The sequence below is a fragment of the Malaya genurostris genome, chromosome 1, assembly GCF_030247185.1.
Source record: "Malaya genurostris strain Urasoe2022 chromosome 1, Malgen_1.1, whole genome shotgun sequence".
Taxonomy (NCBI): domain Eukaryota; kingdom Metazoa; phylum Arthropoda; class Insecta; order Diptera; family Culicidae; genus Malaya; species Malaya genurostris.
The window spans coordinates 162,181,417-162,206,487 of NC_080570.1; the positions used below are offsets into that span (position 1 = coordinate 162,181,417).

Consider the following 25,071-nt stretch of genomic DNA (forward strand, 5'->3'; position numbering starts at 1 on the left):
TCAATGGAGCTTGAACACATGACTTGTACTAAATATTCAACGCATAAAAAATTAGCGTGTATCTTTATCTGCAGTGCAATGAAGAAACGACGCGTACGTATTCTGACTATCTATTGTCGTAGCTGTGTTTTTGTTATTGTCGTTTAATTTACCATAGATGAAACAAGGCGAACCATACGCTTATTCTTTCAGTGTTTTTGTGGGATCGGCGTACGGTGGTACTCATTGTTCAACGATGAAGATTAATTAGGTTATGGGAAACTTTTTTGCATAAAAACCCTCTGAAGAAATTTTAATCTGGAAAACTAGAACCAACTAAAAGTAAGTAGAAACTATAAATCGGTGACAACGCGGCAAACAAGAGAAGATGCTGAAATACGCATTTGAATTATGCATTTAAGGCGCATATTAAACTTTTTTTTTTGGGTAGAAAATGAAAAAAAATCAAGAACTAAGAAAAATCTAGAATAAGTAAAGACTAGAAACTAGATCTAACAAATCAGAGTTAACAAGATTGAACGTATTGTTGTAATTACAAATCAAAAGCTGACTAAACTAAACAATATAAACTAGTGTTTAGAAATTATGAAAAAGTCTAAGTTATAACGATGCAAAAAAATGCAAAAAGATAAATATAAAATGTCACACTAAATAAAATGGTGGTATAGAAGATAAATGGAAAAAGTAACAGAAACAGGACAAAAGAAAAACCGAAGAAACTAGAATTCATGTAAAAAATTACAAGAAAATGGAAAATTAAAAACATCAAAGCAAACATTAGTAAAGGAAAATTTTAATATTTACAAATTTTACAAATAAAAAACTCACAAAAAATAGAAAACTTTTAACTAGATTTTCGGACCTATTTAATAAATTTAAGTGCGTAGCGGTTCAAGTGGAACAGCTATGGACCGCAATTGGAACTGTGTTGTTCTGTCGCATCCAAGACGAAATGTACAAATAAAAATACAAAAACAGAGAAAATTAGAAATAAAAAACCAAATGTGAAATCAGCAAGACACTGAATAAAAGTGAATAAAAAGCAAGGGTTTGAATGTGTTTTTAGGTAATATCAAAAAACGAAAACGCTGCAGACATTATACTAGACCCTAAAACATTTTAGTGAAATTATAAATCGTTAAACCCATATTGAGTTAAACATAAGATAAATATATTTATATTTTTTTTTTCTATTATACAGTTTAGAGTCTTAAGGACATTCCCGTCTCGGGCCAGCTCACATTTATAAAACCATTACACTAATAACAAGGAAATCAGAAACCAAAAATCAGAAAGTATAATGTTGAAACTAGAAAGAAAAAAAAATCAAAAAACAAAAGAAGATATCAGAAACCAGAAACTGGAAACTCAAAATTAGAAATCAAAACCCGGATTCAGAAAAAAAGAAACCAAAGCAAGATGCAAAATGCGGTCAACCAGAAATTAGAAGTCGGGACTCAGAAACTAGCAACTAGAAATCAGGTAACAAAAGGCAGAAATCAAAAATCGGAAACCAGCATTCTGAAATTATAGACAAAAAATAAGAATCAGACACCAAATATAATTACCCATGAATCAGAAATCTGAAATCAGAAACGTTTTTTTCAATTATACGGTTTAGAGTCTTAAGGTCATTCCCGTCTCGGGCCAGCAAACGTTTATGAAACTATTACACTAATAATAAAGAAATCAGAAACCAAAAACCAGAAAGAATAATGTAAAAACTAGAAACAAAAAAAATAAAAACAAAAAAAAATATCAGAAACCAGAAATTGAAAACCCGAAATCAGAAAACAGAACCCGGATTCTGAAAAAACGAAAACAAAGAAAGATACAAAATGCGGTCAATCAGAAATTAGAAGTCTGGACTCATAAACTAGCAACTAGAAATCAGGTAACAAAAGGCAGAAATCGGAAACCAGCATTCTGAAATTATAAACTATAAATAAAAATCAGACACAAAATATTATTACCCATAAATCAGAAATCTGAAATCAGAAACTAGAAATTAGAAAGTTGAAAACAAAAACCGGACAACAAAAACCAGAAATCAAAAATCAGAAACCAGCATTTAGAAACTAAAAACTAAGAAAAAATCCGAAAAGAGAACACTGAAATCATAAACCAGTACTTAAAAAATGAAAACAGAGAAATCAAAAATAAAACTATAAATAGGAAAAAAAACTCATTCTAAAACATTCAAAAAATAAAAATCATTCTAAAGCATTCTAAAATTATAGACAAAAATAAAAATAACACCAAATATTATTGCCCAGAAATCATAAACCTAAAATCAGAGTCCTGAAAGCAGAAACTAGAAATTAGAAAGTTGAAAACAAAAACCGAAAAACCAAAACCAGAAATAAAAAATCAGAAACCAGCATTTAGAAACTAAAAACTAAAACTAAAATCTGAAAAGAGAACACTGAAATCATAAACCAGCACTCAAAAAATGAAAACAGAGAAAACAAAAATAAAACTAGAAATAGGAAAAAAATAAAAATCATTCTAAAGCATTCTAAAATTATAGACAAAAATAAAAATAACACCAAATATTATTACCCAGAAATCATAAACCTAAAATCAAAGTCCTGAAAGTAAAAACTAGAAATTTGAAAGTTGAAAACAAAAACCAGAAATCAAAAATCAGAAACCAGCATTTAGAAACTAAAAACTAAAGCAAAAATCTGAAAAGAGAACACTGAAATCATAAACCAGCACTCAAAAAATGAAAACAGAGAAAACAAAAATAAAACTAGAAATAGGAAAAAAATAAAAATCATTCTAAAGCATTCTAAAATTATAGACAAAAATAAAAATAACACCAAATATTATTACCCAGAAATCATAAACCTAAAATCAAAGTCCTGAAAGTAAAAACTAGAAATTTGAAAGTTGAAAACAAAAACCAGAAATCAAAAATCAGAAACCAGCATTTAGAAACTAAAAACTAAGAAAAAATCCGAAAAGAGAACACTGAAATCATAAACCAGTACTTAAAAAATGAAAACAGAGAAATCAAAAATAAAACTATAAATAGGAAAAAAAACTCATTCTAAAACATTCAAAAAATAAAAATCATTCTAAAGCATTCTAAAATTATAGACAAAAATAAAAATAACACCAAATATTATTGCCCAGAAATCATAAACCTAAAATCAGAGTCCTGAAAGCAGAAACTAGAAATTAGAAAGTTGAAAACAAAAACCGAAAAACCAAAACCAGAAATAAAAAATCAGAAACCAGCATTTAGAAACTAAAAACTAAAACTAAAATCTGAAAAGAGAACACTGAAATCATAAACCAGCACTCAAAAAATGAAAACAGAGAAAACAAAAATAAAACTAGAAATAGGAAAAAAATAAAAATCATTCTAATGCATTCTAAAATTATAGACAAAAATAAAAATAACACCAAATATTATTACCCAGAAATCATAAACCTAAAATCAAAGTCCTGAAAGTAAAAACTAGAAATTTGAAAGTTGAAAACAAAAACCAGAAATCAAAAATCAGAAACCAGCATTTAGAAACTAAAAACTAAGAAAAAATCCGAAAAGAGAACACTGAAATCATAAACCAGTACTTAAAAAATGAAAACAGAGAAATCAAAAATAAAACTATAAATAGGAAAAAAAACTCATTCTAAAACATTCAAAAAATAAAAATCATTCTAAAGCATTCTAAAATTATAGACAAAAATAAAAATAACACCAAATATTATTGCCCAGAAATCATAAACCTAAAATCAGAGTCCTGAAAGCAGAAACTAGAAATTAGAAAGTTGAAAACAAAAACCGAAAAACCAAAACCAGAAATAAAAAATCAGAAACCAGCATTTAGAAACTAAAAACTAAAACTAAAATCTGAAAAGAGAACACTGAAATCATAAACCAGCACTCAAAAAATGAAAACAGAGAAAACAAAAATAAAACTAGAAATAGGAAAAAAATAAAAATCATTCTAAAGCATTCTAAAATTATAGACAAAAATAAAAATAACCCCAAATATTATTACCCAGAATGCATAAACCTAAAATCAAAGTCCTGAAAGCAAAAACTAGAAATTTGAAAGTTGAAAACAAAAACCGGACAACAAAAACCAGAAATCAAAAATCAGAAACCAGCATTTAGAAACTTAAAACTAAAACAAAAATCTGAAAAGAGAACACTGAAATCATAAACCAGCACTCAAAAAATGAAAACAGAGAAAACAAAAATAAAACTTGAAATAGGAAAAAAATAAAAATCATTCTAAAGCATTCTAAAATTATAGACAAAAATAAAAATAACCCCAAATATTATTACCCAGAATGCATAAACCTAAAATCAAAGTCCTGAAAGTAAAAACTAGAAATTTGAAAGTTGAAAACAAAAACCAGAAATCAAAAATCAGAAACCAGCATTTAGAAACTAAAAACTAAGAAAAAATCCGAAAAGAGAACACTGAAATCATAAACCAGTACTTAAAAAATGAAAACAGAGAAATCAAAAATAAAACTATAAATAGGAAAAAAAACTCATTCTAAAACATTCAAAAAATAAAAATCATTCTAAAGCATTCTAAAATTATAGACAAAAATAAAAATAACACCAAATATTATTGCCCAGAAATCATAAACCTAAAATCAGAGTCCTGAAAGCAGAAACTAGAAATTAGAAAGTTGAAAACAAAAACCGAAAAACCAAAACCAGAAATAAAAAATCAGAAACCAGCATTTAGAAACTAAAAACTAAAACTAAAATCTGAAAAGAGAACACTGAAATCATAAACCAGCACTCAAAAAATGAAAACAGAGAAAACAAAAATAAAACTAGAAATAGGAAAAAAATAAAAATCATTCTAAAGCATTCTAAAATTATAGACAAAAATAAAAATAACCCCAAATATTATTACCCAGAATGCATAAACCTAAAATCAAAGTCCTGAAAGCAAAAACTAGAAATTTGAAAGTTGAAAACAAAAACCGGACAACAAAAACCAGAAATCAAAAATCAGAAACCAGCATTTAGAAACTTAAAACTAAAACAAAAATCTGAAAAGAGAACACTGAAATCATAAACCAGCACTCAAAAAATGAAAACAGAGAAAACAAAAATAAAACTTGAAATAGGAAAAAAATAAAAATCATTCTAAAGCATTCTAAAATTATAGACAAAAATAAAAATAACCCCAAATATTATTACCCAGAATGCATAAACCTAAAATCAAAGTCCTGAAAGCAAAAACTAGAAATTTGAAAGTTGAAAACAAAAACCGGACAACAAAAACCAGCATTTAGAAACTAAAAACTAAAACAAAAATCTGAAAAGAGAACACTGAAAATCAGACACCAAAACCAGGAAATTAGTAAACAGAATTTAGATACCAGCTGCTATTTACTAGAAGGTATGAAAAACAATTGAGAAAATAAAATCAAATAACTAGAAACCAGTAATCAGGAAAAAGAAAAAAGGAACCAAAAGCAAGAAACGAGAATTCAGAGTATTGATAACGGTAAACAACAATCGGAAATTCGGAACCGAAAACAGAACATAGAAATCCGAAACTAGTTTAGTAGAACCAAATTCCAGAAATCAGAAATAAAAACGCAGTAAATAGAAATCAGAATGAAGTGACCAGAATTCAAAATCAGAAACAAGAAAGTCATAGACCGGAAATTAGTGATCGAAAACTTTAACCGAAAACCAGAAACATAAACATCTGAAAGTAGCAGAAACTTTACGTCTGCTTAGCGGTTCAAATTGAACTGCCGAGTTTAGCACTAAGCAGTTCAATTTGAACTGCTTTGCACTGATGAGTCAAAGACGAAACGTAAAAATAACAGAAACATAAGTCTAAAGATCAAAAAGTAGAATTCAAAAAGCAGAAAAATCAGAAAACAGGTACAAAAAAACAGAAACAAACATAGAAATAAGAAAAATAAAAAAAGGTAAACAGAATAAAGAAATCCAAAATCTGAGATCAGAAACGAAAATCAGAATAGGAGTTCCGTAACAAAACGTCTTAAATTCTCAATTAGAGTTCACAAGAGCCCCAAAAACCTGAAATAATAAATCAAGAACCAGAAAACAGAAACTTAAAATGTGAATCTAAAAACACAAAATCAGAAAACTTAAACCGACGACACGACCAGGCACTCCGAAGAAAAATCAGCATTAAAACTGTTCTCTAACGATTCACCGCCAGTTACCACAAATCTAGCGACCCCTTGTAAATGATAAAAATAATCTTCTCGAGCAACACTGTTTAAGTTGCTATGGACTAGTTACCAAGGAACCCCAAAACAAATAAACATGTTTTGAAAGCGGTGGAATATTTCTATTAGTGTTAAACTTTGTCCAAATCAAGCAGAAATGCATTCAAATGAACTCGATTTTCGGAATTTAATCGAATCTATGGATGAAACCAACGAACGAGGGCAATGATCTGCTTCCAGCGATTCATCCGTACACTTCAACTGCTAGTTTTTCTGGATAGTAGGATTCGGTGTAATATGCCGGCGTCAAAATTGTTTTGTGTCGGTTGATTGCGCAGCAGTGGAAACAGTATTTCACCTTGTTGGCCACTATTAGAGGATTACTAGTGGAATTCCACAAAGAAATTATTTTACCGTACGATATGCAGGTACCGTAGAGCACTGGCCTAGCTCAGATCGTTGTCGGTCATTTCCATGTCTTCCTTCTCACACAACGGTTTCAAGTCAAGACCTGAATTTTGAACTTGGCTTTATAAAAGACATAACTCATACTCCTCAATTTTTATATTTCGCTCGAGTCAGGTAAATCCATTAAAATGTTCCGTAATATAATAACCTATCTGAAATTTATTTTGTTTACATTCATCTTGCCTTCGATATGCAGTAACCAAGGTTATGGTGACTGTTATTCAAAATCAATAAATATATCAACTTGTGCTGCCAGTTTAAAATAATTCACTAGCGTTTTCGATTTGACATTTCCAGTTACTGAGGGGTAGTTAAATTTACGATACAGTTTTGGTAGACGAGTGGCAGGTCGTGTCGTCGCTTAAACTCTCAGTTATAGTTCAAAGAGAATAAAAGAGAACTAAAAATCCGAAACCAGAAAACAAAAACAAAAAATGTGAAACTAAAAATACACAACCAGTAATCCAGAACCAGGAAACCGAAATCAAAATAATAATTAAACAATGGAACAAAAAATCTCCAACACTTGAAAAAAAATCACAAGAAACCCGAGAATCATAAATCAGAAACCAGAAAACTAGAACCTGAAATGTTAAACTAAAAATACTAAGCTGGAAATCAGGAACCGGAGAACCGAGAAAGAAATCAAGACCAACAAAAAAAACAGAAACCTGAAATGCGCAACTGAAAATGCAAATACAGAAAACCGATATCAATTAAAAAAGCATTCCGAATCAAAAAATTTGTAACCCTCTATTGGAATTCACAAGAAATCCGTGAACCGAAAATCTGAAATCAGAAACTAGAAATAAGCAACTAAAATAAACAAAATAGGAAATCAGGAATCATAAAACCGAAATATAAATTCAGACTAGCAGAAAATAGATGACGAAAAACAGACAGCAAAGAGCAGGAATCGAAAACCGGAAAACCTAAAATTAGAAAGTATAATCCAGAAATCAGGAAGTAAATATCAAAAACCAGTATCAAGAAACCTAAAACTAATGAACAGAAAAATAGAGACTAGTTAATAGAAAAACGGGAACAAGAAAAACGGTGAATTGGAATCAGAAACCATCAGGACATAAGTAAAGCTAAGTTCATGATGAGTTCGCGGAACCGAATAAGTGAAGATGTCTGTGTTGGAATGCACGATAAAAAAATTGATCTCGTGCGAGAGATAGAAGATCTTGGCGTAATTATTGATGATGACACTTACACAAATACATTTTTCGATGTCAATGAACTGAATAGAATGGTATATGAGACTCCGGGCATGACAAAGGCCAAGCGGAGCATCAACTGTTCAAACTGTTCCCATGATGCACATAGATATTCATTTCCGTTGGCTTCCAGGGATAACTTTTCGGTAGTGACTCCCCCAAAGCGAAAAACGATATTATCTGCAAAACGCCCGGAATCGGTTCTTCTAACCCGTTCACCCGTTCCGCCGCGTCCGACCAATTCGACCTCAATTGAATGATGAAATGCACTGTACTCTTTCGGTTCGCCAGTTTTCTGGCAGTCGACGACACCTTCCCTCCTCTTCTTTGTTTTTTTTTGACGCAAGCAAGAACTAATATTACGTTGCACGACGATTTGCGGTTCCAAAATCAATTTCCTTTGGACCGCAAACACCCGCAAAATTGGGTGTTGCCGAAAATAGAAGCGTCAAACTCTGCCGGACGAACGGAGGAACGAAGAGCAGTGAAGTTTTTAAATTGATGTGTTCTACCATCACAGTTGGCTGTGGCTGGTTTCGATCTCGATGCGCTCAGGCTATTAAGCTCCCAGGGCAACGACGCAGCCACGGCAGTATCAGGAGAAAGTTTGAACGAGATTTTTTATTTTCGGTTTCATTCTGTGGTGGTGGTGAGTATCAAACTAACTGGTGTCCCAAGCTCGGATTAGAACTATTATCCACTCGGTGATGATATCGATAATATACTCGCCTAATCTCATTATTCGCTTGTCCGGATAAAAGTTTGATGAGGTTACTGATCCGAGGAGAGGAGCGTAACCAATATTTTTCAACTTAAACTATTCACAATCTCCAGCTCGGTTCGATATCCTGTGGAAGAGCGTCCGAAACCGAAAATCCGCAAACCACACACACACACACAGACTAACTCGGGGAGAGCAACGAAAGCGATGGCCACTCTAGTCATCGTTCGTACAAGTATTTGCATTTAAATACCGGAAATTGACTTTGGAGACAACACAAAACATGCACACATAAAGCAAACCAAAGTTATGCGCTTTTCATTCGGCCGAGAATCGGGGGGAATCCAAGGGGGGTGCCTCAGAGTGATGCCGCATCAGGGGACCGAACTCATTCCTACACAAGGCAAAATTTTGTCGACGGATGTCGTAACAGAATATATGTATATCGTGTCCGAACCGAGAAACGACTGTAAACTTTTACCTCAACGGTTTTGGTGCCAAGTGTGACATTGCATTTGGCACTCTGGATTTGGATTTATCCAGTCGAACAAGTGCGAATTTTGTACTTAGCTACTATCATCACAGGATAATGTGAATTTCGTAAATTAAAAACAATAAACATTCTCTAAAAATTCTGTTTTCAATTTTAAAAGCATTATTAATGGAAATCATATTAAATCTAGAAGAAAGTTTCCAGAGTTCTACGAAAGATGGCACCACCAGTAGAGAATCCGGTCAGGATTGTCCGATTTTTTGTATCATGTTGAAATCTCTCGTTAATATTTCATCTTTCTATCAGGTGTACAACTTTGCTTCCGCCGTTTTCCGATAGGTGACTGTACCGGCTGAGGCTGCTCAAAATAGATAGATGATAATGCCTTTAAAGTGAGTGTGTGTACAGTGCCTAACGAATTGTCATCGCCGTTTCAGTGACAGTTGTTCTTGTTTTCGTATTATTCACGCTCGAAAATGTCTATTTATGTGCCCAATTCTCGCCATTTGCGAGAAGTTTTACTTTTCTGTTACAATTCGAAAAAAAAAATGCAACTGAAGCGCATCGAATGCTTTCAGAAACTTACGGTGATGCTGCTCTGAGTTTAATAAAATCGTGTCCGGAGTGGTTTCAACGTTCTAAAAATGGTGATTTCGATGTCGAAGACAAACATGGTGGTGGAAGAGAAAAAACCTTCAAAGATGAACAACTAGAAGCATTGCTTGAAGAAGATTCGTGCCAAACCCAAGAAGAGTTTGACGAATCGTTGCGAGTGAGTCAGCAAAAAGCCATTTCGAAACGTCTCAAGGCCCTGGGCATGATTCTGAAAGAAGGAAACTGGGTGCCGTACGAGTTGAAACCGAGGGACATCGAGCGCCGTCTATTTGTATGTGAGCAACTGGGGTTTTTTCATTGAACCGTAACAGGTAATGAAAAGTGGGTTCGTTGCGATAATCCTAAACGCAGAAAATCATGGGGAAAGCCCGGGCATGCTACTTCGTCGAAGGCAAAACCGAATATTCACGGCGCCAATGTAATGATTTGTATTTGGTGGGATCAGCTCGGTGTGATTTACTACGAGCTCCAAAAACCGGGTGAAACCATCACAGGAGATCGCTATCGAACGCAACTGATGTGCCTTAGTCGCGCACTGAAAGAAAAGCGGCCACAATATCAAGAGCGACATGACAAAGTCATCCTCCAACACGACAATGTTCGGCCTCACGTCGTAAAAGTGGTCAAAAAGTACCCGGAAACGCTGAAATGGAGAGTCTTGCCACAGAATCCAAAAATCGATAAACAAACGTTTATCGACTTTTGGTTTCTGTTTTCTGATCTCCGGTTTTCAATTTTTTTCAGGTTTTAGGTCATATAAACTTCTCCTTAAAACTTTTGTAAAGCATTCAAAATCACCGTTGCGTACGATTTTCCATACATGAATCACCATTGTATGCAAGTTCGAACTCAAGAGCGATTGCTGGGCTTCTCTATAGGCAATAGGGCAATAGGCGTCTCTAAAGACGAATTGCTCTAATTGGCGATCGTTTTACCAAAACAACCGTTAAATTTCTTACACAGTTTCAGATCTCTACCCCGAAGTCTGTTCTCTAGGGTTTCATGATTTCAGCCCACTGTTTTTAGCAACTTTCATTTCTTTGTATTTAATTGCTGGTTTCTGCATTTGTTTTCTGACTTCTAATGTATTGTTTACTAGATTCTCGTTTTTTGGTTTCCGATTTCAAAGCTTTGGTGCCTGCTGTCTTATTACAGGATTTTAAGATCAGATTTATGGTTTAAGGTTTCTATTTTCAGGTCTCTGGTTGATAATTTAATTTCTTTCCGATTTCTGGTTCATTGTCTCTTTTTTGAGTTTTTTTTGTCTTCGGAATCTATGTTTTAGTTTCTCTGGTTTTGATTTTCCAGTTGCTGGTTTCTGAAATCCAGATTTCGATTCACGGTCTCTATTTATCGATTTTGGCTAGGTTTTCTGTACATTGTTTTTTTTTCTGGTGAATGATTTCTGGTCTCTATTTTCTTAAAGACTGTCCCAGAGAGTATGGACGCAACCAAAAACCGCTGCCATTTCGCAATGGTTCAGAATCTGTCAATTTTTATGGCTGCGTTTTGTTGTTTACACTCTTCTCTAACCACTTGTGCAGTTGTTTATTCGTTGTCATTAGTTTGTTTCGAAATGCGTAGACTTTCCGCAGGCCAACGTTGGAAAGGTTCACAGAACGCAGACTGTCACTGAGAAAGATAGCAAAAATGGAAGGAGTAAGTGAAAAAGCCGTGCGAAATGCAATCAGGAAGTTCGGTGAGGATAAACGGAAAACGGGTCGAAAAAAAGGTCCTGCTAACCCTCAGTTGCATAAACGTGTACTGAAGGCGTTCGAGCAAAAGAAGAAGGTTTCAGTTCGGGATGTGGCCAAAAAAGTGGGCACTTCGAAGTCAAATGTTCTTCGTGCTAAAGAACGTTTGAATCTTCGAACCTATAAGAAGCAGAAACAACCAAAACGTAGTCCAAAACAAGAAGCATCGATCAGGCCGAGGGTTCGAAAGCTGTACAATACGATTTTTGCTGGAAATTTGAACTGCATAATCATGGACGACGAAACCTACGTGAAACTCGATTACAAATCCTTGCCGGGACCACAATATTATACGGTGCGAAAAGGGCAAGTGTTAAACCAGTCCGAGACATCGATTGAAATCGAAAAATTTGGTAAGAAAGCTATGGTCTGGCAAGCAATTTGTAGCTGCGGTAAAATTCCGTAACCCTTCACCACCACTGCTTCAATGAACAGCGAAATATACATCAAGGATTGTTTACAAAAACGACTTCTACCCATGATTCGAAGCCACAAGGATCCTGTTGTCTTCTGGCCAGATCTTGCTTTTTGCCACTATTCGAAATCAACGGTAGAATGGCATACTACCAAAAATTTCACTTTCACAGCCGAAACCATTCAACAGTTCGAAAAAGATTAGAAAAAAGTGTCAAAACTTGTCGCCAAGAAGTCTGTACGGAATTCAATGAGGAACGTTCGCAAGAAGGTGCGCCAGCTAGTCTACAATGGGGCTAAGTAGCAAATGTTGAGAATAATATTCTGTTGTTGTAGTCTAATATTATCAGTATATCTAATAAAATTTGAATATCTAACACTTGTGAATTATTTACAGCAAAATCAAAGTGCGTCCATACTTTTTGGGAGTCTTTAGTTCATACAATCAATCAATTAATACGAACGATTATCGGAATCATTCGGAAGTGTGTAAAAACCAAGACAGTTTTATTGGTATTCACGTTATCCAGTTATGTCGGTGACATTACCCACCCGCCTTTCTGGTATATTTCTTTCGTTTTCATTGATTTTAATTCCAACATTTTTTTTCCTAAAAAATCCAAATCGGAACCATTGCATTCGTTGCCTTTGGCGTTTACAACAAGCCAAACAAGTGATGCACACATACACACACACTCACGGAAGAATCCGAAACGATATTAATATTTCCATTTCCTCGATTTCCTGGTGATTTCGTGTTTGACACGGGAAGCAAAACAAGATTGCCACCATTTCTCACATTTCATGACACATGATTTTTTCTTGCTGCTGCTCCCGTGATGACACTCTTCAGAATGGAGAGAAGGCCTACTGCGATGGGCACATCTTTCGCCCTGCCCGGAGCGAAGATTTGCAGTTTTTTTTCGCCTCTACAATTTCAAATGTCACGGGAAGCCAAATTCGTGCGAAAAATTTCATTTTAAAATTCATCCTTCTCGGACGGTGAGACGAAGTCCAATCCGATCGGAATATGAATATGACGGATTTGACACCGGTTTTCCAAGAGTGTGCAGCAGACACCTTTCCCAATATTTGCTTCCGTTTTGATACGAATTTTTGCTATATGAAACTTTCTTTTTTTCTATCTCTCTGTCTCTCTTTCTAGCAAATATCTAACCAGAAGAGTAGCAGAGCAGAAGCGCACATCTCGGGGCTTCAATTCAAGCTCCAAGTCCGGATCCGGAACGGATCAGAATCGCACAGAAAGGAAATTTAATATTTTCTCTTTCTGCACCCCTAAAAGTAGACTTCACTTCGGATAAAGTGATATCTATCAGAATCATGAATGTGCATGTGTGTGTGGATTTCCAGTGTGTGGCACTCAATGGAGGACGGGTTCTACAACTTTATTTCTCCGATTTGGCAACTTTTTATCGAACACCGGGTAGTCCGGGTGAAATTTCATTAGTTTTTTTTTCATTCCTTCACTTTTCCACACCGTTGGGCTATTCACTCTCTCTCTCGCTGGTATCACTATCGGCTCGTCGTCCTGTCGAAGGAATCATTCTGAGGTTCATCGTCTTTCCTACTGCTCGGCAGCAAATGGTTGTCAAACAATTTGCTCTGTCGATTTAATTTAGATTTTCAATCTAAAATTACAGAACAGCCCCTCGCTCTTCTTCTCTGTCTGTGTGAGGTTAGTTTTTTCGTTTAAATTCGAATCGAATTGCGGAATGTTGGGAACTTTTCAATCGGAATCTTTCTGATAAGCTTTTTTGCTGATCCAAATTGAATTTTATTGGTTGAGGAGCCTGCTTTCCTTTTGGTTCGTAATTACATTTGTGACCTAACTAAGATCGGCCCAAGTCAGTCTGACAAATCACCACGCGTCTCCACCGATTGTCGCCATGACGATGAGTTCGCCACAACCTCTTCATTCGCATAGAATTCATCGCCTACTGTCACTCCACTTGAATTCGAAAATCTGCTCAACTGAAGGAGCTCATCGAAACAAAATCACTTTCCCGTTTGTTTTTTTTTTGAAAACGTCATGATTTTCGTTCACCACAGTTGACCTGGAGACCGACCGCCCTGAATGGCACGAAGGTGAAACAATTTTATCGGTTTCCGGCATCTCGAAGAACCCCGGAAGTGGATTGTAATGATGATGATCAACATCATCATCATCATCGTTTTGTCGCGAGATGATGCTCCATTTGGTCGATTATGTCGTTGTTATTGCTTTGGTCCACCCACTGTTGGCTGTTGTGGACCGGATTTTCCGATACTTTTCCGTTTTGGTTTCTTTCTCCGCTTCCGCTTCGATATCGAAAGACTAATCGGTATAAAGTACCGCAATGTACTTGAAAGTACAGCACAATAAAGTGGAAGATAAAAGCTACGGTTGGAGCGTTGGAGAGTTTACCGGATTTTGACGGGGAATTGTCGAGGATTTAACAGATTTGGAGCTGAGATTAGGCGATATCAGAGGATCTGTATTTCGTAGTTATTTGGCGAGAATGCGTCTTATTTTACTATGCCTTTTCTAAGATTATTTTTCAGAAGAGGTATAAGATTTTGAACCAACGAAGCAACATCATTCTTTTTCCATCCCATCGAAAATATGTACACTATTCTATGGTTAAAATTTCAGTTGTATGTGATAACTGAAAAATTCAGAAATCTCAACTTTGATTTTACACTGTTGACGAATTTTGCGCCAAATCCTATTCGGATTTGGTCCACTTTCCTACCTTGTTTTTTTTTCAAAATTGATCCAGACTGTCTTTTGAAAAAGTGCGAAAGTTTATTTACCAGAATTTTTTCAAATGGTCAGAAAATGACAACAAAAATGAGCTGTACCTGAGATTTTTTCCAAAATAGGTCGAATAGAAAAAAAAGCGGGTGGATAATGTCACAGACATAACTCGAATATGTGAATACGAATAAAACTGACATGCTTCTTTCTCGTTTCAACTGATGTCTATTTCATAGTACTATCGGTTTACATGCCGTGTAAGTTTCATTTTTTATTTCTGTGTATGCAGCTTTTAGTGCTTTATTTCCGAAATTACTCGACGTGGAAGAAATAAGAGTAATGTCGAAGACGTAACTGGAGGACGTGAATATGAATAAAATGGATGGTTCGGTTCTGAACTTTGGACCTGGAACTCTAAAACCGATTTTATGAGTCGAATGCTAGAGCTGAATTTTGGACCTGAATTCAGAAACTCAATTTTGATGCTACATTCTGATACGGAGTTCTGAACCTAAACTCGGAAACTGAATCTGAATTGTTGAACTGATCATTAAATCTTTGTTCTAGAAGAGGTTTCTGGTTCGGCACTGAATTCCATATCTGCATCCTATCACTGACCCTGGATCTGGATGGTGGTTTGCAGTTGGATTTTAGTTACAGAATTCCGGTCCAGGATTCTGTTTTTCGAACTCGGATTCATAGTTTACCTTCGTTATTTGGTTCTAGAATCCTGATCCGGAGTTTAGTTCAAAAATCTTCAGAACCTTGTTTCCCAAAATCAGTTTTGGAACCAAATTCTAGACCCTGGATGCATTTCAGAACTGAATTCAGGAAATACAACTGGGCTATGGATCTAAATTCTGGTCCTGGGTTTTTTTTTCGGTTTCAGAATTCTGAACCTGAATTTTAAATCTGAATTCCGGACGGAAATTTTTTAAGTGAACTCCGCTCTGAACCTCAAATTCAGTTTCGAAATTCAGTTTCAAAAATCAGGTCCAAGGCCCGAATTCATTACCGAAATTCAGTTCCAGAGTTCAGGTCTAGAATTAAGAAGCTGGTCTCAGTTCCAGATTTCGGTTCCGAAATCCAGGCTCAGAACCATGTTCTGAAATGAGAACTCAGTTCCTGAATTCTAAAACTCGATTCTGGCCTCCGATTCAGGACGGAAAACTGAATCTTTTATCTGGATTCTGGAAGTGAAAATGAAAATCTGAATTTCAGAACTGCCTGTATTTCAGTTATTTATTATTGAGTTCAAAATCTTTTTTTTTATACAAATGTAGCGTTTTCTTCATATTTAAAAAAATACGAATAAAATTCGTCAGGGTTTCGAAGGAATTCTCGAATTTGTCCTGTAACACGGCTCATTAGGCGGCGCACACCTTCTTCGTCCATCGTTTTAGCTATCTTATTCCACCAGGTCGTCATCTGATTGATGTCTTTGACAACCTTTCCCTTTGCCTTTCTTCCACAGGGTGAATTTTGAAAAGGTGTCCCCCACCCTACACTGAAGAAAAACGTTTTTCAAAATTTTATTCGAAAATTTGACTTATTTTGTAATTTTAAATAGAATAATTTTTTTTAAATTTGTCATATTTCAAAATATGTAAAACGGTTTTTCGGTCATTGATATAGTTCGACGGCCGTGTGGCGGCGTCCGAGTCTCGAGTCTCGAAGATATAATCGTATAAGTGACGTATTCGACTGACCCGGTGTACGACCGCAACTAGGTTAAAGCCGGGTATAAATAAATGATATAAAAAAGACGTATCCGACAGACTACACTTTCATCAATCCGCTCGATTTTTTTTTTGGAAATGACTAAACCGATTGTGACATTAGTTTAAACTCGTTTCAAAGCCATTTCAGGCCACTGATTAAATTCGCATGGCGAACACTTCCGATTCCGGGGATGAGTGACGTAACCGACAAACCGCAATTTTTTTCATCCGCACTGCCAGTAACGATTGGGCTTTAAGTTAAAGTTAAAAAAATATATTTTAAAAATATACCATTCAGGATACAAGCGTATATTTTTTTGAGAGTGCCCGATCGATTCCCTTTCTACTTCTTCTTGGACACGATTTCTGTGCAACTCACAGTTTCTGAAAAGTAAATGCACTTCCTACAAATTATTTAAGATTTCCACGAGAAGAGGTTTGGCAATTTTGCCGAATTACGTTTTGCTGCACAACGCGAATCCTCTCTTCAAAAGTAAGATACTGATAGTTTCATTTCACGATTTCACGAACGGAAGGAATGGTAGGCAGGCTGAAGGTCATTTCACCGAAAACCGTTTTATCGTAAGCCGTTCCACCGAAAGCATTTCCGTTGAAGATCACATCACCGTAATGGGGTTTCTTCGAATGGGTATTTTTATAGGAATAGAAGTTTTCAACGAAAACCATCTCATCGAAATCCGTTTAACAAAAAAAACCGTTTCGTCGGACAGCCGTTTTGAAGAAATGGTCATTAGTCTGAAGGTCATTTTGCAGCAAACAGTTTTGCCGAAAGTGGATTATCAGAAAGTCGCTTTGCCATTTCACCAAAACGACATTTGTTTCGGTTAGATCATTTTGCCGAAAGCAATTGCATTAAGATCCATTTCGCCAAAAGTCGTTTCGTTGGTCACTTCAAGTGCAGTCATTTTGAAGAAATGGTCACTAGGCTGAAGCTATTTTGACGATTGCCATTCTACTGAGAGCCGTCAAAGAAAGGTCAAAAAAGGGAAATTATTTCATCGAATTCTGTTTCACCACAAAACAGTTTCCTTGGCCATTTCACCGGCTTTGAATTTGAAAAAAAGGTCGTATGGGTTGACAGTCATTTCACTGAAGGCTTCTTCACTGAAAACCGTGTCGTCGAAAAGATAGTTTTTCGGAAAGGTCATTTTATCGAAAGCCTTTCCATTGAAATCCGATTCATGAAAAATGTTTTTTTCGGATTGCGATTCGATAAAATCTGTTTCTCCAAAAGCTTCGCTTCTCCGGAAGTCATTTAATCGAAATCCGTTTCACTGAAAGTCGTTTTGTCTACTGTTTATAGAGTTGCCATTTTAAAGAAAGGATTATTTCGCCGAAAATCGTTCCACTGGAAGCCGTTATACCGTTTCAGCGAAGCGAATTTTCATTCGAAATCGCTTCTCTAGGATTGAGGTTTTCGTCGAATTGGTTATTTTATAGGATAGAAGCGTTCAACAAAACCCATGTTGTCTAAATCCATTCCACCAACGACCGTTTTCTCGCTCATTGCAACAACAACCATTACGAAGAAATGGTCATTAGCCTGAAGGGCATTTTGCCACAAACAGTTTCTAGGAGAGCCCTTTCGCCAAGAATCGTTGGATATGTTAAGCTCGTTTGAAAGCTGTTATAGAATCATTTGTCAAATTCGAAGGGCGTAAGGCGGACCAAAGATATAACCGCATAAGTGACGCTTCCGAAAGATCACATTTTTTCAGAGATATACTATTATAAGTGGCGTAAACGGCAGATTACGCATAATTTTATCTGCTCATTTCTTTTCGGCGAAACCTGAATCAATTTCAACATTCGAAAGCTTGTTTGAAAACTATTATTGATTCATTGGTCAAATTCGACTTTTGATTTCGAAGATGTGATCGCTTTAGTGGCGTATCCGAAAGATCACAATTTTGTCTGTCCGCTTGGTTTTCTCGAAAAGAATTAAACCAACTTCAACAGTATTAAGCTTCATTGAAAACCATTTTAGGGCATTGATCAAAATCGGAAGGGTCAAGGTTCCGGAGCTTTACTAGTATGAGTGGCGTAAACGTTAACAAACTGCATCTTCTTCTGCCCATGCTCTAGATGAGACCAGAATCAAGTTCAACATTCATTACCTCATTTAAAAGCTGTTATTGCCTAATTGATCTAGTTCGAAGGGTAACTCGGGGGACACATTTGGTCTCGAAATTATAATCGCATAAGTGACGAGTCCGACAGATCATATTTCTGTCTTTTGGTATTCTCGGAGAAGATTGAACCGATTTTAACAATAGTGAGCTTCTTTGAAAACCCTTTCAGGCTTATGACAAACTCTTTCGATTCCAAACATATACTTTTAAAAGTGTCGTAAACGACAGACTGCATATTCTTCAATCTGCTTGTTTGTTCCGGTGATGTCTAAACCGATTTCAACATTTATTAGTTTGTTTGAAAGCTAAGGATTTGACTAATTGATCTAGTTCGAACGGCATATGGCAAACACTTCTGGTTTCGGAGTTATAACCGTATAAGTGACGTATTGGACAGATCTCACTTTTGTCTAACCGTGTAATCTGTTGGAGATAAATAAATATAATCTTATCATCATTCCAAAGCCATATTCAGACCATCGAACGGGTTGGAATTCCGAAGATATAATCGCATAAGTTACATATCTGACAGGTCATATTTTTGTCTATCCGCTCGATTTTCTCGGAGAAGATTTCTTCTATTTCAATAATATTGGACTTGCTTCAAAGCTATTTCAGACTTATTGGTCAAGTTATGAAGGCTTGCGACGAATACTTTCGGTTCCGGAATCATACTTTTATAATTGGCGGTACGACCGACTGAACGTTAACTCGTTTGAAAGCTATTATTGCTTTTTGTTTGGATCTAGTTTGAACACCGTATGACGAAAACTTGTGATCTCGGATTTATAATCCTGAAGAATACGCCATTTTTGTCTAATTGTTTAATTTTTTTTGGAGATGAATAAATCGACAATCTTAAGCTCATTTCAAATCCATTTTCAGACTAGGCTGGAAAGACTCATGGCAGACTGTTCTAGCTTCGGAGTTATAATCGTATATGTGACGAATTCGACAGATCAAATTTTTGACATTTCGCTCGGTTTTCTCGGAGGTAATTTAACCGATTTCAACAACTTTGGGCTTGTTTGAAAGCCATTTCAGGCCATTGATCAAGTTCTGAAGGCATATGACGAACACATCTGGTCCCGAGGACATATGTTTATAAGTGGCGTAAACGACAGACTGCACATTCCTCTATTAGTTCATTTTTTTTTTGGGTGATGTCTGAGCCGATTTCAACATTCGTTAGTTCGTTTGAAAGCTATTATTGATTTTTTCTATCTAGTTCGAAAAGCGTATGGCGGAAACTTTCGGTCTCGGAGTTATGATCGTAAAGGTGACGTATCCGACAGACCTAATTTTGTTGGAACTGAAGTTTTGGTACCGCGGTGGTTTGTGTCAAGCGCACATGACTATTTTCTATTTTTACTTTCCGTCTTCGACTCATCAGTGCATCAGCAGTTTATGATGAACTGCTAACGCCACCCAAACAACTTGTTTCTGATGGTTCAATAAATCCACAATCGCCTCTAGATTTTTAGTAGAACATTTTTGGCATAGTAATTTTCGTTAGTTTCGTTAGTAGAGTAGAATGCGAACTCACTTTACACTGCTAATAAGTTTCCGGATTGGCACTGCAATCAAATGCTTCCATCAAATTTAAGTAGCAAAAACGAGATTCCTTCGGGACGGCAGTAGTCTGGAAGGAGAGGTGCTAACATCAACATTCTTTGCAAAGCTCACTTTCATTACCCCGTTTTTTTATTAGCCTTGTAACCCGGTGGTGTGACTCTTCGCTCAGCCAAACACACCCTCGTCTTCCGCAGAATATGGCGTAAAAACAGCACACCAACGATAATGACGTTACTTTTAATTTGCTTTATTTAATTCGTATTCATGCCGCACACTTTTCCCCTTTTTCCACCCCGTGCTGCTGCCTGTAGTCTGAAACCGGATGATGAAGCACAAGGTTTCTGCAGAGCCGAGCCGGCGCTGGAGCCGCTCTTAGTGGCCATGGGATTGTGGATGTTCTACACACTGATTTGATGCTCAGTTTCAGTTGGTCTGACACATAATTGCGTTTTTTGTAGAGAAATATAACCGGGACGTTGAGGAAATTAGTAGGCTTGGAAAATCAAACGAACAATTCCATCGGTGACATCAACAAAATAGTTTTGCGATTTTTCTAGACTACTTTGATCTAGAAGATCAAAAAAGTTCAGGAAAGATCTGCAACCTTCAAGCCTGAATGGGCAATTTCAAATCATCGTGTACGCGTCAGAAGTTCCGGAATGCGTGTTTTTCTTAACGGTCTTGTACTGGAATGTACGGAAAAGGGGAACGAAAGGCGACGGGGTTATTACAGGCCACGGAAAGCTTTTAACCAGCCGGAAACGAACTGCGAACGACGGATTTATGGCTCTGAATATATTCGCATTGCTAAATACTAGTGTTCTCGCTCTCTCACACACAGACCCATAAACCTACAAACAGAGAATGAATTTGGATTAGATTTGATAGCACTGGCACTTGGCGGGGGTTGTGTTGATGCTGTCGCGTTACGGAATTCAACTCAGCTCTCAACTGAAGCTGCCAGGCAGGCACGGTTATCATTAGCCAGTCATCATCGCAGCTGGTTAGGAGATGAGCTGGAAAAATTTTGCTATCGCAGCGGGTTTCGTGTCCCACGTTGAAGGGACGGATTTGCGACGGATGCTAATCTGATGGAATTTTGAGTTCCACTGGTCTTGCGATTGAATTGATTTGAGTTACGTGGAAGTTGAAAAGAACCTCATCATTTCAAGTTCTACTGACTGATGGCAGCAGCTTCTTTTAAAAATCTTTTGAAAATAGTAACAGCAAAAAAAACAGTTTTAATCCACTTAGTGGTGTAATGATGCCTTTCTCATTGCCAGTGAGTAAAAAAATTTATGCAAGTTCCGGTTCGGATTTTTGGCATTAAAAATGCCTTACTCTTCACTATATGGGGTCGGGTGTCAATTAAAAGTTTCAAAAATAGTCGCGTAACCTTTTTGTGTCATAATTTTGAACGTTAATAGCTCGGTCATTTGTTGATGGATTGTTATAATTTAACAACCAATCGATTCGGAAACTTTTAACTTAAACATGTGTGACGACGTCGTTTCAGTATTTCAATATTAAACTATTGAAAAAATGGTTGGAATCGACCTATGTTTTCATCCACCAATCCCTGTTGTACAAAATGACGTCAACTTTTTGTTCAGCATAGGAGGCTTTGCGTCATGCATAAAAAACACCGTATCGTTATGCGTAGTATGAAGAGAAATCTATAAATATAGGCTGCAAAATATTTCTTTGCCTAGTCGATGATTGACTGTGAATGAAACAAGTAGCTCGTCCAGTGAGCTGATGACTGGATTGTATATGCGTTCGCTCGCTGGATTGTCGCTTTTGCTTTATGTGTTGGTGAAATTTCCTGGTGTCTGCGCAACACCGTGTTCGCTTGAGTATCTTATATATCATCTAGCTATTGAAGAACCGAATTAGCGTGGTAACCGATTCTTTTGAAATATCCCATGTATTTAGCAAATTTTTGGTCGATTTTGCCATTAAAAATGCCTTACACTTCGCTTCCCGAGGCTGGGTGTCAATTTAAAACATGCAAAACTTATCGCGTAACATTCTTCTGTCATAATTTTGAACGCTTATAACTCAGTCATTTGTTGATGGATTTATTTAATTCAACAACTAATCGATTTGGAAACATTAAACTTAAACTTATGAGATAACGTCGTTTGAATATTTCAATTGCATACCATTGAAAAATTGGTTTGAATTGAGTATTTTATTTTGGTTCTCTGGTAACTATCAGGCCAATTTAGAATTATTGGCGATAGATTTTTCGGATCTAATTTGCAGCGCTTGATCCTCGATATTTTGTTAATGGATTTTCCTAATTTAAATGATTCCAAAGCTTCAATACTGTAAGCTTAAAAATGTTTTACTTTGTCAACGGATCGGTTTGCTTACTTAAATCTTCATTCCCATACGAACAAAACGTGACAATGTGACTGAACAAGCTGTTGTCCAACCAGGAACTAAACGCTTTAAAAGATTCAAAATTAAATTCTGAAATTTATCTAGAAGCGGCCTCCTCGAATTAGTAGTATAAATGAGTTCCACAGTTGTATTTATTATGTATTTATTATGAAGACACTAGAAACGATCCATTTTTAATGTTATTGTGCTCGGTCGTGTCTTGAATACAACCCTCTAATTTTTTTTTTACTCCTTTTTCCGGTATCGGAATAGTCAAGTAAATTTGTATGGCGCAATTCCATGCGGAATCGGCTGACTGTGGGCAGGACTCCCTTAAAATTGCATGAAACTTTGCATGTGTGTTCGTTATAGCAAATGGTAAGGTATTTTTTCACTGGTCTAGAGATTTTTTACACTCAATTTATGACGAGGGGGTATGTGTTTTTAGTCACATTATTTTCAAACAATTAAAACTAGAAATCTATAGCTTCTAAGAAAAGTTGTCTAAAAGAAAGTTGTAAGCAATCAGTTGAACATTCAACAGGAAGTAACCGCCATATTGAAAAAAATACCTTCTTTTAGGTATAAAAGTTCACCTATGATATAAAAGATTACCTACACCCAACTATGACAGCAAATTTTCGAAATGCAAAGCGTCATTTATTTGAACTCTTGCATGTTCCCAGCTGCCTTACCAGTCTTTTTGAAGACCCTCTTCACGATTGCCCAGTAACGTTCGATGGGTCGAAGCTGAGGGCAATTTGGTGGATTGATATTTTTCTCATCGAAATTTATACCCTTTTCCGCAAGCCAATTGAGAGTGGTTTTGGCAAAGTTAGCCGACGCTTAATCCGGCCAAAACAGTGGAGGTGTACTAGGCTTCTTATATAAAGGCAGCAATCTATTCTGGAGACACTCAGATCGATAGATTTCTGCATTTATAGTTCCGGTTGTGTAAAAAAATGGTTGAATTCAAACCACAGGATTATATTGCTTGCCATACTAGTACCTTTAGACTGAATTTCTGCACTTGAAGCGACCTGTCCGCATCGCTCACATTCTCCCCAAAGACGACAGTAAAGTATTGTGGACCTGGGACGGGTTTTTGAGTCCTTCTTTACATAAGTCTCATCGTCCATCAAAACGCATGCATCCGGACACTGCAAAAGACGCGAATACAATTTCCGGGCCCTTGTTGCTACTCGCTTCTTCTGTTCTACACTTTGTTTCGAGATTTTCTGCTTCTTGTAGGTGATTTCGCCTTTTGATACGCTAGTTCATTCCAACACTCGTTCCTGCTTTTTTTGTCAAATCACGTATTGACATTGATTCGTTCTTCATGATTAGAGATACCACTTTCTGGTCCAGTTTCGGTTTGGAAGAACCGGGTTTTCTGCCTCTTCCTGGTAGCTCATCGAAAGAATAGTGTTCCTCAAACTTATTAATGATGGTTTTACCATTGGCATGATGAATTTCAAACCGCTTCGCAAATTTTCGCATAGAAATACCCTTCTCACTTAGCCATGTGTCCAGAACCTTAATTTTCACCTTTTCAATACGCGACATTTTGAAAGCGCAAAATTTCAACCGCACATACAAGTAAACAAACGAAAGTTGACAGCCAAACGCACAGCATGCTGTGATCTGAGCATAAAAAACCATCACAAATACATGCGTACAACACAAATGTATGTGGATAGCTTATTTCCGATACACTCCTTAAGCACAACAAAAAGAACAAGCGTCTGTTTGCTTTGGTATTCGGCACAAAAAAACGTGCTGCTATTACACACTCATGACATTTGTCGGAATGACGCTATCTGCTTTCTGTCAAAAGTTACGGTGGGGTGCCGGCAACCGAACATCTTCCCCTATATTTATAGACTTCGTTTTGCACGATGGTTCGTGTCGTGCCAAACGGTAGAGAAAATTATTATGGCAAGCTGTGATTGGCTCGTGAAAACAGGTAAATTCAAAGATTCAAACAGATCTTTCAATTGTGTACTATTGAAATACTAAAACGAAAGATAGGGTAACAGAGGTATTTTGGCCACTTCATATATTTTGGCCCACCTATCAAACTTTATCGATTTCATCGGATTTTATCGATGTTAAGTAACTCATTTTGCATCAATTTGAAGCTAATCACATTAAATTACCTATTGCGGAAGGGGTTTTTAAAGATATTGCAATATTTGGTGGATATTTTTATAAGGTGGGCCAAAATAAAATCAATCCTAAAGTGGGCCAAAATACCTCTGTTACCCTATATGCGATACATTGTTAAGTCAAATGTTTCCGAATCGATTGGTAGTTAGCTTATATAAATCCATTGACAAATGACTGAGTTGTAAGCGTTCAAAATTATTACAGAAAAAGGTTTCGCGGTTATTTTTTTTTAACTGACACCCGACCCCGTATAGTGAAAAATAAGGCATTTTTAATTCCAAAACAGAAAACGCTTCCAAATAATTCCAATTCCTGATACACAACGTTGTTCGAATAAATGTTCTTACTTCCATCATATTAAAAACTCCTTTAATAGTTTAAAATTTTGTTACTAATATTTCCAGCTGTGCCAAACACGCAT

General features: G+C 36.2%; 1 protein-coding gene across 1 annotated transcript in view; it reads left to right on the forward strand.

The window, feature by feature from the left end:
* The first annotated feature begins 300 nt into the window (after nucleotides 1–300).
* The window catches only part of LOC131426560 (carbonic anhydrase-related protein 10), a 211,287-nt gene continuing 186,516 nt past the window's right edge, over nucleotides 301–25,071 (forward strand). Inside the window, exon 1 of the mRNA XM_058589398.1 lies at nucleotides 301–321. The gene's annotated coding sequence lies outside the window, so the exon portion shown is untranslated. The remainder of the gene's footprint in view (nucleotides 322–25,071) is intronic.